Raw genomic sequence first — 9,976 nt, 5'->3', positions numbered from 1 at the left:
AGTTTCATGCCGGTTTCTCTCTTGTCTATCTTCCCAGTCCCCGAGTTTTGTGGTGAGAGCGCAGCTTTTAGCATAAAACTTTAACTTAAAAACTTAGCGTGAAACCGGCACTGCCAGTCCCGAGTTTCGGGTTAAGAACTCTGTTCTTAGCACAAAACTTAACTTAGAAACACGCGAAACCGGCACTGCCAGTCCCCGAGTTTCGGGTTAAGAACTCTGTTCTTAGCGCAAAACTTAACTTAGAAACGCGCGAAACCGGCACTGCCAGTCCCCGAGTTTCGGGTTAAGAACTCTGTTCTTAGCGCAAAACTTAACTTAGAAACGCGTGAAACCGGCACTGCCAGTCCCCGAGTTTCGGGTTAAGAACTCTGTTCTTAGCGCAAAACTTAACTTACTTCTTTTTCTTGAACAGCTCACGGCTGACGCTCGGAAGGCCCTCTTTGAGGAGCTCCTATGGGAACACCGGGACCTCGCTGAGGCACACGACAAGTGCCAAGGTAATTTTGTACCACCGGCATCTTTTTACCGGAAACCTTTTTTCCTTCTAACACTTATAACTTTTGCTTAACAGTGATCCCGGAAGCTTCCATTGAGGCTCTCAAGGAGCAGCTCGCTGCCGCCCAACGTACAATTCTTTCTCCTTTCTTGTTAACTTGGTTTTCTTTTCATCTTTACCAGCACAATCTTGTTAACATCTTCTTTTCCGGGTTGCAGGGGAGAAGGACCAGCTCATCCGGCGGCATCAGAGAGAGCTGAGCGCCCAGAAAACTAGCTACCAGGAGCTCAAGTCCCAGCTCATCCAGCTGGGGCTTGATCATGCCAAGGCCCTCAAAGCCGCTGAAGCTGATGCAGCGGCCAAGATGGATGAGGCTCTGGAAGATGCCAGCAATGCCACCGTGGTATTGCGAGCTGAGCTGGAGGAGCTGGCCAAGGCCCGGAAGGGTGCCGAGGAGAAAGCTGCGCGGCTGGAGGAGGAGCAGAAGGAGTGCAACAGGATGGTGCTGCAAACCGACACGCTTGCCTATCGTAAGTCCTTTGCCTTTGCGCTTTCTTACTACTGCCCGCAAGTCTTTTTTCTTCCGACCGCATTTTCTTCCAGTTGCATTTTCTTCCGGTTGCATCTTTCATTCCGGTTGCATTTTCTTCCGGTTGCATTTTCTTCCGGATTCCTTTCCTTAGCCTTTTTCTTTCTTTGCACAGGCCTCTTTCCGGACTCTCAGAAGTACGCCGTCAAGAAGGTTGACGAGCGCCGCACCGCCCAGGGCCAAGCGAATCTTGCCGTGCCATGGACGCCCTATGACCATCTGGTCGCGCTGAACGCGCGGGTGTCTCACATGCGCGCGATAGATCGCAACTTATCTGACAGTCCTGATGTAGCTACCCAGCTCTTCAGGACTCTGTGGCCTGGCGAGGAGGTGCCGGACACTTTCTCCCTCATCAGCGATCGTCTCAAGGGCGCCGGCAAGAGGATCCGCGAGTGGCAGTGCTCTGCTGCCCGCGCTGGAGCAGATTCTGCCCTCCGCGTCGCTTGCTCCTGGTACCCAGAGCTGAACCTGGACGCCCTTATCGGGGTGCGCGAAGGCGCGGAAACCGATCTGGACCCGATTCTCACCGCTAAGCGGCAGGATCGCGCGTACCACATCGCGAAGTACGCCGACATGCGCACCTTCATCCCTCCCCCTCCTGACGTCAAAGATTATCTTGATGAGGAGGAGGATGAAGCCGAGGAAGAGCCTCTGGACGACGCTGGTGCTGGCGATGCCCCTCCCGAAGCTCCCGCTGCCTGATTACCTGCCTTAAGATTTACCCTGTCGTGCTGTTTGGCCCTGCGTGCCTTAAAACAATGTCCTGTTAAATTCTACCCCGGTATGCCGGGGTTTATGATGTAAAACTTAAAGTCCGCTTTTGGTTGCTGCACAACATTTTATGCTGGTAAGCTATACCGGTAGTTAATTATCTTGAGTTTGCCTTAGCATATTTGCCTTTGGTTTTGCTTTTATCCTGCACTGCAAACATTTCCAAATTGTTTCCGCATCCAATTCGATGCACACTTGGTTCTTTTGCCTTGGCTCTGCCTGCCTTCTCTGGGCGTTCTTTGGCGTATGAGCACAAGGTTCTTTCACCAAACAAGCATTTTCTTGAACTTAGAAATAACTTCGAAATTTTGCAAAAAACCGGTTTAACCGGGGTTAGTTAAATTTTCCGGATTGTTCTTTCCTGCTCTCCCTCTCCGCAATTCATGTGCTTATCCCCTACCGGTTTATCTTGCTTGCCATGAAGCCGGGTTGCGGACAGCAGCAGAGTCAAAGACTCCGGTAGGGTTTAGCACACTACTAAACCGGAAAGAAAAAACGTTCAATAAGCAACCGGTAAACTGAAAAAATAAACAAGTTCCATGCAACCTTATTGGGGTAGTCCCCGAGATTCATTCAAGGTTCCGGCATCTTTTATTCATAGCAATTAAGGTACAAAAAGGAACTTCTTACACCACAACTTCAAGAGTAGAAAGGACGCAATAGAGCTACGTTCCATGGACGCTTGCTCTCCTCTCCGGACCTGTCCGCCTTTCCTTTTTTCCACTCCTGTGCATCGATCAAGTAATATGCATCATTGTGAAACACCTTGCTTACAATGAAGGGACCTTCCCATGGTGGCAAAAGCTTATGCCGGCCTTCAGTGCGCTGCACTAGGCGTAGCACGAGATCTCCTTCCCGGAAAACTCTCGGGTTAACCTTCCGGTTATGATAGCGTCTGAGGTTTTGCTGGTAAATGGCTGTTCTTGCCAAAGCTAGCTCTCTTGCTTCTTCTAGCAAGTCGACATCATTTTCTCTGGCCTCTTTGACCTCTTGCTCAGTATAGAGCTGTACCCTTGGTGAATCAGGAATGATGTCGGTTGGTATAACTGCTTCTGCTCCATAAACCATGAAGAACGGAGTGTATCCGGTAGACCGGTTTGGAGTTGTTCTTATACTCCATAGTACCGATGGTAGCTCATCGAGCCAACATCCCGGTGACTTTTCCACTGCATCAATGAGTCTAGGTTTGATACCGGAAAGTACCAAAGCATTCATTCTTTCCACTTGGCCATTGCCTTGTGGGTGTGCCACTGAGCACAAATCCAACCGGATGTTGTTGTCTTCACAAAACCTTTTGAACTCACCTTGAGCAAAGTTGGTTCCATTGTCAGTGATGATGCTGTGCGGGTATCCATATCGTAAAATGACATCTTTTAAGAACTTTACCGCTGTATGCCCATCACACTTTGCGATAGGTTTTACTTCTAGCCATTTGGTGAATTTATCCACCATGACCAAGATGTGAGTCATGCTGCTCCTTGCAGTTTTGAATGGGCCAACCATATCGAGGCACCAAACGGCAAATGGCCATGTTAATGGTATTGTTTTTAAACCGGACGCTGGGGTATGATTTTGGTTGGCGTACCTCTGGCACCCGTTGCATTTTCTTACCAAATCCTCGGCGTTTTCCAAAGCAGTGGGCCAATAAAACCCATGCCGGAATACTTTTGCTACCAGCGCCCTTGATGAAGCATGATGCCCACATTCTCCTTGGTGAATTTCCTCAAGCATTTCTTTCCCTTCTTCGGGTTCCACACATCTTTGAAGGACACCGGTAACGCTTCTTTTGTACACCTCACCATTGATGAATGTATATGCCTTGGACCTTCTTTGTATTCTTCTTGACTCATTTTCGTCATCCGGCAAGGTGCCGTTGATCAGGAATTCCTTAATAGGTTTAACCCACGACGGTGTCTCTCGAACCAAAAACACCGGTGCATCTATCTCCATGCGATCTACCAGCATCATTTCTTCCGGTATGGGTACAGCAGTTCCTGAGCTTGCCGGAGCAGTCCCCGAGTTTACCGGTGCAGTCCCCGGGTTTCCTTCATCAATATCCATGGGTACTACATGCGATTCCGGTACAAAAATTGATTCTGATTCCGGGCTTGGTTTGATCGATGGCGCTCTTAAGTGAGCCAAAGCTATTCCAGGAGGAATTTCTTGCCTGGATGAGCCCAGTTTGGACAAAGCATCCGCGGCTTCATTTTCCGCGCGCGGCACATGGTGAAACTCACACCCTTCGAAGAATCCGGCAATCTTTTGCACGTGAAACCGGTATGAGGCCATGTTGGCATCTTTTGCATCCCAATCTCCGGAACACTGCTGTACCACAAGATCTGAATCTCCGTAGCAAATGATCCGGTGCGCACCGATTTCTTTTGCGACCTTTAATCCATGGATCAGGGCCTCATATTCAGCGACATTATTCGATGCCCTGAAATGCATTTGCAAAACATACCGGAGGTGATCCCCTTTTGGCGAGGTAAGCACCACACCAGCACCTAGGCCCTCTTTGAGTTTGGATCCATCAAAGTGCATTTTCCAGTACTCTATCCTCTGATCTGGCGGTTTGTATTGCATTTCCACCCAATCGACAAGGAAGTCAGCCAAAGCCTGTGATTTTATGGCATCTCTTCTTTCATATACCGGCACGTATGGCGATATCTGGATTGCCCACTTTGCAATCCTTCCACTAGCGTCCTTGTTGCATATGATATCGGAGATCGGTGCTTCACTCACCACTTTCATGGGGTGCTCCTCAAAGTAATGCTTGAGTTTTGTGGCGGCCATATATACGCCATAAGTCATTTTTTGGAAGTGAGGGTAATTTTGTTTTGAGAGGGAGAGCACCTCGCTCAGGTAGTATACCGGCCTCTGGACGGTTTTTCCTTCCTCTTCTCTTTCAACCACAACCACTACGCTCACAACTCGGTTTGTTGCGGCTATGTATAATAGCATAGGCTCTCTTTCTAGAGGTGAAGCCAGTATAGGTGCTGTGGCTAGCATTGCTTTCAGTTCTTTGAACGCTGCGTCTGCCTGAGGGGTCTAGACGAACTTGTCGGATTTTTTCATCAGAGCATAGAGTGGCAGAGCTTTTTCTCCCAACCTGCTCACGAACCGGCTTAGCGATGCCAAGCTTCCGGTAAATTTTTGCACATCTTTTAGCTCTCGTGGGATAGTCATTCTTTCTATTGCCCGGATTTTTACCGGATTGACTTCTATGCCCCGGCTTGACATCAGGAAACCGAGCAGCTTGCCGGCAGGGACACCGAAGGTGCATTTTGCCGGATTAAGTTTCATCCGGAACCGTCTTAGGTTATCGAACGTTTGCCGGATGTCATCGATTAAGGTGTTCTTTACCTTAGTTTTTATCACAATGTCGTCTACGTAGACTTGCACATTCTTTCCAATTTGATCGAACAAGCATTTTTGCATACAGCGCTGGTACGTTGCACCAGCGTTGCGCAAACCAAAAGGCATAGTGACATAGCAATAAGCCCCGTGCGGGGTAATGAACGCAGTTTTTATTTGATCTTCCTTTTTCAAGGGAATTTGGTGGAAACCGGAATATGCATCCAGGAAGGACAACAACTCACACCCAGCAGTTGAATCAATCACTTGATCGATCCGTGGCAAAGGAAAAGGGTCTCTTGGGCAAGCCTTGTTTAGGTTGGTGTAGTCGATGCACATGCGCCACACCTTCGGAGCTTTTGCCTCCAGGTTCTCATCTTTTTTCTTCTCGACCATTACCGGATTGGCCAGCCACTCTGTGTGCGTGACCTCCACAATGAATCCGGCAACAAGCAGTTTGGTTACCTCTTCTCCTATGATTTTCCTTCTATCTTCAGCGAACCGGCGCAAGGGTTGCCGCACCGGCTTGGCATCTTTCCGGACATTCAAGGAGTGCTCAGCCAGCTCCCTCGGAACACCCACCAAGTCATCAGTTGACCAGGCAAAGATATTCCGATTCTCACGGAGGAAGCTGACGAGCGCGCTTTCCTATGCTTGATCAAGCCCGGCACCGATGCGAACGGTGCGCTCTGGGTAAGCCGGATCCAGCACAATGTCTTTTGTTTCATTTGTCGGTTTGAATGCCGGTGAGCCCAAGTTTCCACTCATTGCCGCTAAGCTCAACTGTGAGGACTGAGCCAGCGCAACCGCTGTTTGCATCCTTTTCTTTTCCTCCGCGATCACCAGCGATTCCGCTAGGTTCGATCCGGCAGATGCAGTTTCCAGTGAGACTTTGTAGTTCCCCACCACAGTCAAGGGTCCACGAGGTGCCGGCATCTTCATTTTGTGGTAAGCCGTATGAGTGGTAGCCATGAAAGCTGCCAATGCTGGTCTTCCCAACAACGCATGGTAAGGACTGTCTAGATCCACCACCTCAAACTCAACATTTTCAACCCGGCAATTATCACGTCCTCCAAATGCTACGTCCACCCGAACTTTTCCTATCGGGGCACAGGACAAGCCCGGAACGATTCCGTGGAACGTTGTACGCGTTGGCTGAAGCATGTTTTCTGTTATGCCCAGCGTATGCATGGTATGCTTGTACATGATGTTTATGCTGCTGCCGTTATCTATCAGCACTTTGCTGAACTTTACTCGAGTTTGTGGCCCTTTCATGATTGGGTCCACAACAAGAGCGTATCCACCCGGATTTGGCATGATCTTAGGGTGATCCTTAAATGACCAGGTAATTTCCTGATCTGACCACAGCATGTACTTGGGGACTGCCGGCATCACGGCATTGACCTCCATGGAGCGGCGGTGTACACTTTGCCTGTCTGTTGGCTCAGTGACAAAGACAACACAGCACATATGCGGACCCTCGTAAACATTCCGGCCCAAAGGTGCCGGTGGAGGTGGTTGATCATCATTTTGCTCCACCTGGTTAACTTGCTGGTACTGCTGCCGGTTTGGCTGCACCGGTAAGGCGTTTGCCCCGGTAAGTGGCGGTGGTGGCGGTAGCTGTTGTTGCCGCGGCATGTCTTGTGGTGGTTGTGCATCTTTTACCGTTCCCTTTTGCATCAAGTACTTGGTCCAGGTACAATCCTTCGTCAGATGGTTTGACGGGTGTGCCGGATTTGGTGTGTGCCACCGGCAAGGTTGGTCCATGGCAGCTTCCATGGTGTACTTTGCGGGTTCTTGCCAGTTTCTTTTCTGGACCCAGGGCTTCTTTTCCACCCATTGTTTCTTAGGACCCGCCCACGGCTGCGATCCGGTTCTTTGCCTCTGACTGCCGCTGGCCTCAGAGTTTTCCTGCAGAGCAGCAACTTGCTGCGGATCGTACCTTCGATCCGGAAAATCTTCTCTTCTTTTGTTATTCCGGTTATCCCGGTGTTGCTCTTGGCGCAGCTGTTCCGGCTCAGGTTGCACTGCCGGCTGCGTTGGGTCTCCCAACGCATAGCTATCCGCCACACATATCATCTCTGCCAATGTTGTCGGCATGTTCCGCTGCAGCTTTTGCCATAGCGGTGAACCTCTTCTGCACCCACTGCTAAACCAAGAAATGGCCTGTGCCTCGATTACCCCTTCACAGGATTTCCTTGTAGTGTTCCACCGGGCCAGATAATCCCGGTCTGTTTCGTTTGCGCGCTGTATGCACAGAGCGAGTTGCTGCGGCCTGTTTGGCCTTTGATAGGTGCTGCTGAAATTGCTCACAAAAGCCTCCTCAAAATCCAGCCAGCCATTTATGCTTCCTGCCGGCAAGTTGTTTAGCCAGATTCTTGCCGGTCCAACCAAAAACGATGGTATGATCCTCACGGCCCAACGCCGATTTCCTCCTCCTGCTACGGTTCCTCCACCGCCTGCGACGTATACCGCGGTCACGTAATCCGCGAGCCAGTCTTCCGGCTTTGTAGTGCCATCGTATGTTTTTGTGTCACGGGGCAACATAAAGTTGCGCACTGGTGGTCTTTCTTTCATGATCCTTGGGCCAAAGCACTTTGGGCCTGGGGGACCTTCCTCCTCGATCATTTCTGACAAGTACACTCTATCCAGACGGTGCCTCGCATCCCGTTCCGGTAAGTATCTCTCTCCAAGGCGTTCTCCCAATGAGTTCCGGAATGCTACCGGCCTTGCAGAATCAGCTTCATCATAACATTCCGGTACCGCGGCCCTTGCCTGCCGGTACCTCGGGGGATCTATTTCCTCCTCATCATACGCTGCCCTTGCAGCTCGATAATTTTGCCCGGTTTCATGTCTACCGGCATGATTGTTTCCGGCATAGCCTCCTCCGGCGTAGCCTCGTTCTGCCCCTTGGCTTTTTCTACCGGCATCATGTTGCCCGGCTTGTTGTTTTCCGGCAAGAACCGGATCGTACACAGTCATCTGCTGTGCGTTCATCTCTTTCTCTCTTCTTCTGTCCGGATGAGGGGACGATGCCTGCCCATGGGACTTGCTTCCGGCATTCTTTGTTGAACGCGCGGATTTTGAGGCCGCGGCCTTGTTTAGCTTAGCCAGCTGCTCAGCATTCTGCTGCTCAATAGTTTCCAGCAGCTCTCTAACACGCTCTTGCTGTTTTGCCAAAGCATCCCCGGAAAGCGACTCGCACAACTCTACTGCAGCTTTAGCAGCTTTTATAGTTTTATCCGGGCTGCTGTACTTAGGTTTCTCCACGATGCTAACAGATGCAGAGGTACTTTTGCCGGCATGAATTTCTTTGCGCAAATCCTGATCTAGGTTGCGAGCTTTTAGCCGGTTATCCGGTATCCTAGCAGCATGCGCGCTAACAGAAGCAAAGCCATGGGCAGCGTTATACTCACGTAGGGTTAGTTTTAGCTCGCGCTGCGCCCGGATGATGTCCTTGCCGCTCTCGAGCACCTTCTGGCGCTGCGCCTCCAGCTCCGCCTGAGCCGCTGCCGGGTCGATGTTCTGGGCGATGGGGGTGGCGAGGACGTTCATCGCCGCTTGGAGCGGTGTCTCCGGTGGTGCGGATGATGCTCCCGCTGCGCCTGCGTCGCGCTCCAGCGGTGGCTTGGCCGCACGGGTCGAAACCGCACGACCAGCACCTTCACCCACAGCTTCTTTTCCTGCACCAACCACGCCGGTCATCATTACCTCGACGCTGCCGGCGGCGCGGCCAGCACAGAGCCATCTTGGCGGGTCCGGTGCCACCAGCACCGGCGAGAGGCGCTGGCGCACAGGGACGGTGCCGAAGTAGACGCGGTGGCTGCCAAACTCGATGACGCGGCCGTTCTTGGGGAAGACGCCGCCGTTGGCGAAGCAGCCCGCGTTGTCGTTGATGAAGTCCATGGCGTAGATGCGCTGCACGAGCGCGGACACCGTACGCTCGCCGGCGACCTCGAGGATGCCCGCCCGAATGTGAACTCCCTCAAGCGCCACTTCATGCCCCACGGTGGGCGCCAACTGTCGTCGTGGTGAACGAGCAGATGCCATAGGATGGCTTAGATTGGGGCCGAATGGACGCTAGAGGATTCGGGGGAGGGTTTGCGATTAGATGGGAAGAACTTCCGGATGCTTTCCTCAAGAACACAACCAAAGGCCGGTATACAAGAAGAGAGACAAGAGGAAGAACTCTTTACTAGATCGCTAGTTTCATTGATCTCAACATGGTTACAAGTGCATGAACACAAGCTCTATCGTCTAATTCCTTCTGTGGGCACGCGCCTGTAGGAGGCAGTACCCCCTCTCCTTATATAGGGAAGAGGGTGGCTTACAGGACAAGAAACCCTAATGGCATCTTTGACTGGACAAACTACTTTACAAAGCTACTTTAATCATAGATGACGCCGGGGTCCTCTTTAATCAGGAACGCTCACGTCCTCCGGCTTCTTTTAGCGTCATCCCTCTCTTTGGCGCCAGGGCTCTGATTAAAGCCACTTTGCTTAGCTCATCCTTGTCTTCTTGCTCTGAAGAGAATCTTTGACCAGTCCTGCCGACAGGCCCTTCTTTCCGGTAACTTCTATACCGGGTTCCGGCATACCCCCTTGGGGATGCCGGCTTAGCTTCACTTAGCCCAAACTCCTACCTTTGTTTCCGGTAAGAATATTAAACCGGTATCTCGATGGCCCAAACCATCCGGTTTGGCATGCCTTTGGCATACCGGGGGTTATCCCCCCAACAATGGTATTTCTCCGCCATTCCAAAGTAAA

This window comes from Lolium perenne, chromosome 6 (assembly GCF_019359855.2).
Source record: "Lolium perenne isolate Kyuss_39 chromosome 6, Kyuss_2.0, whole genome shotgun sequence".
Taxonomy (NCBI): Eukaryota; Viridiplantae; Streptophyta; class Magnoliopsida; order Poales; family Poaceae; genus Lolium; species Lolium perenne.
This window is presented reverse-complemented; position numbering follows the sequence as displayed.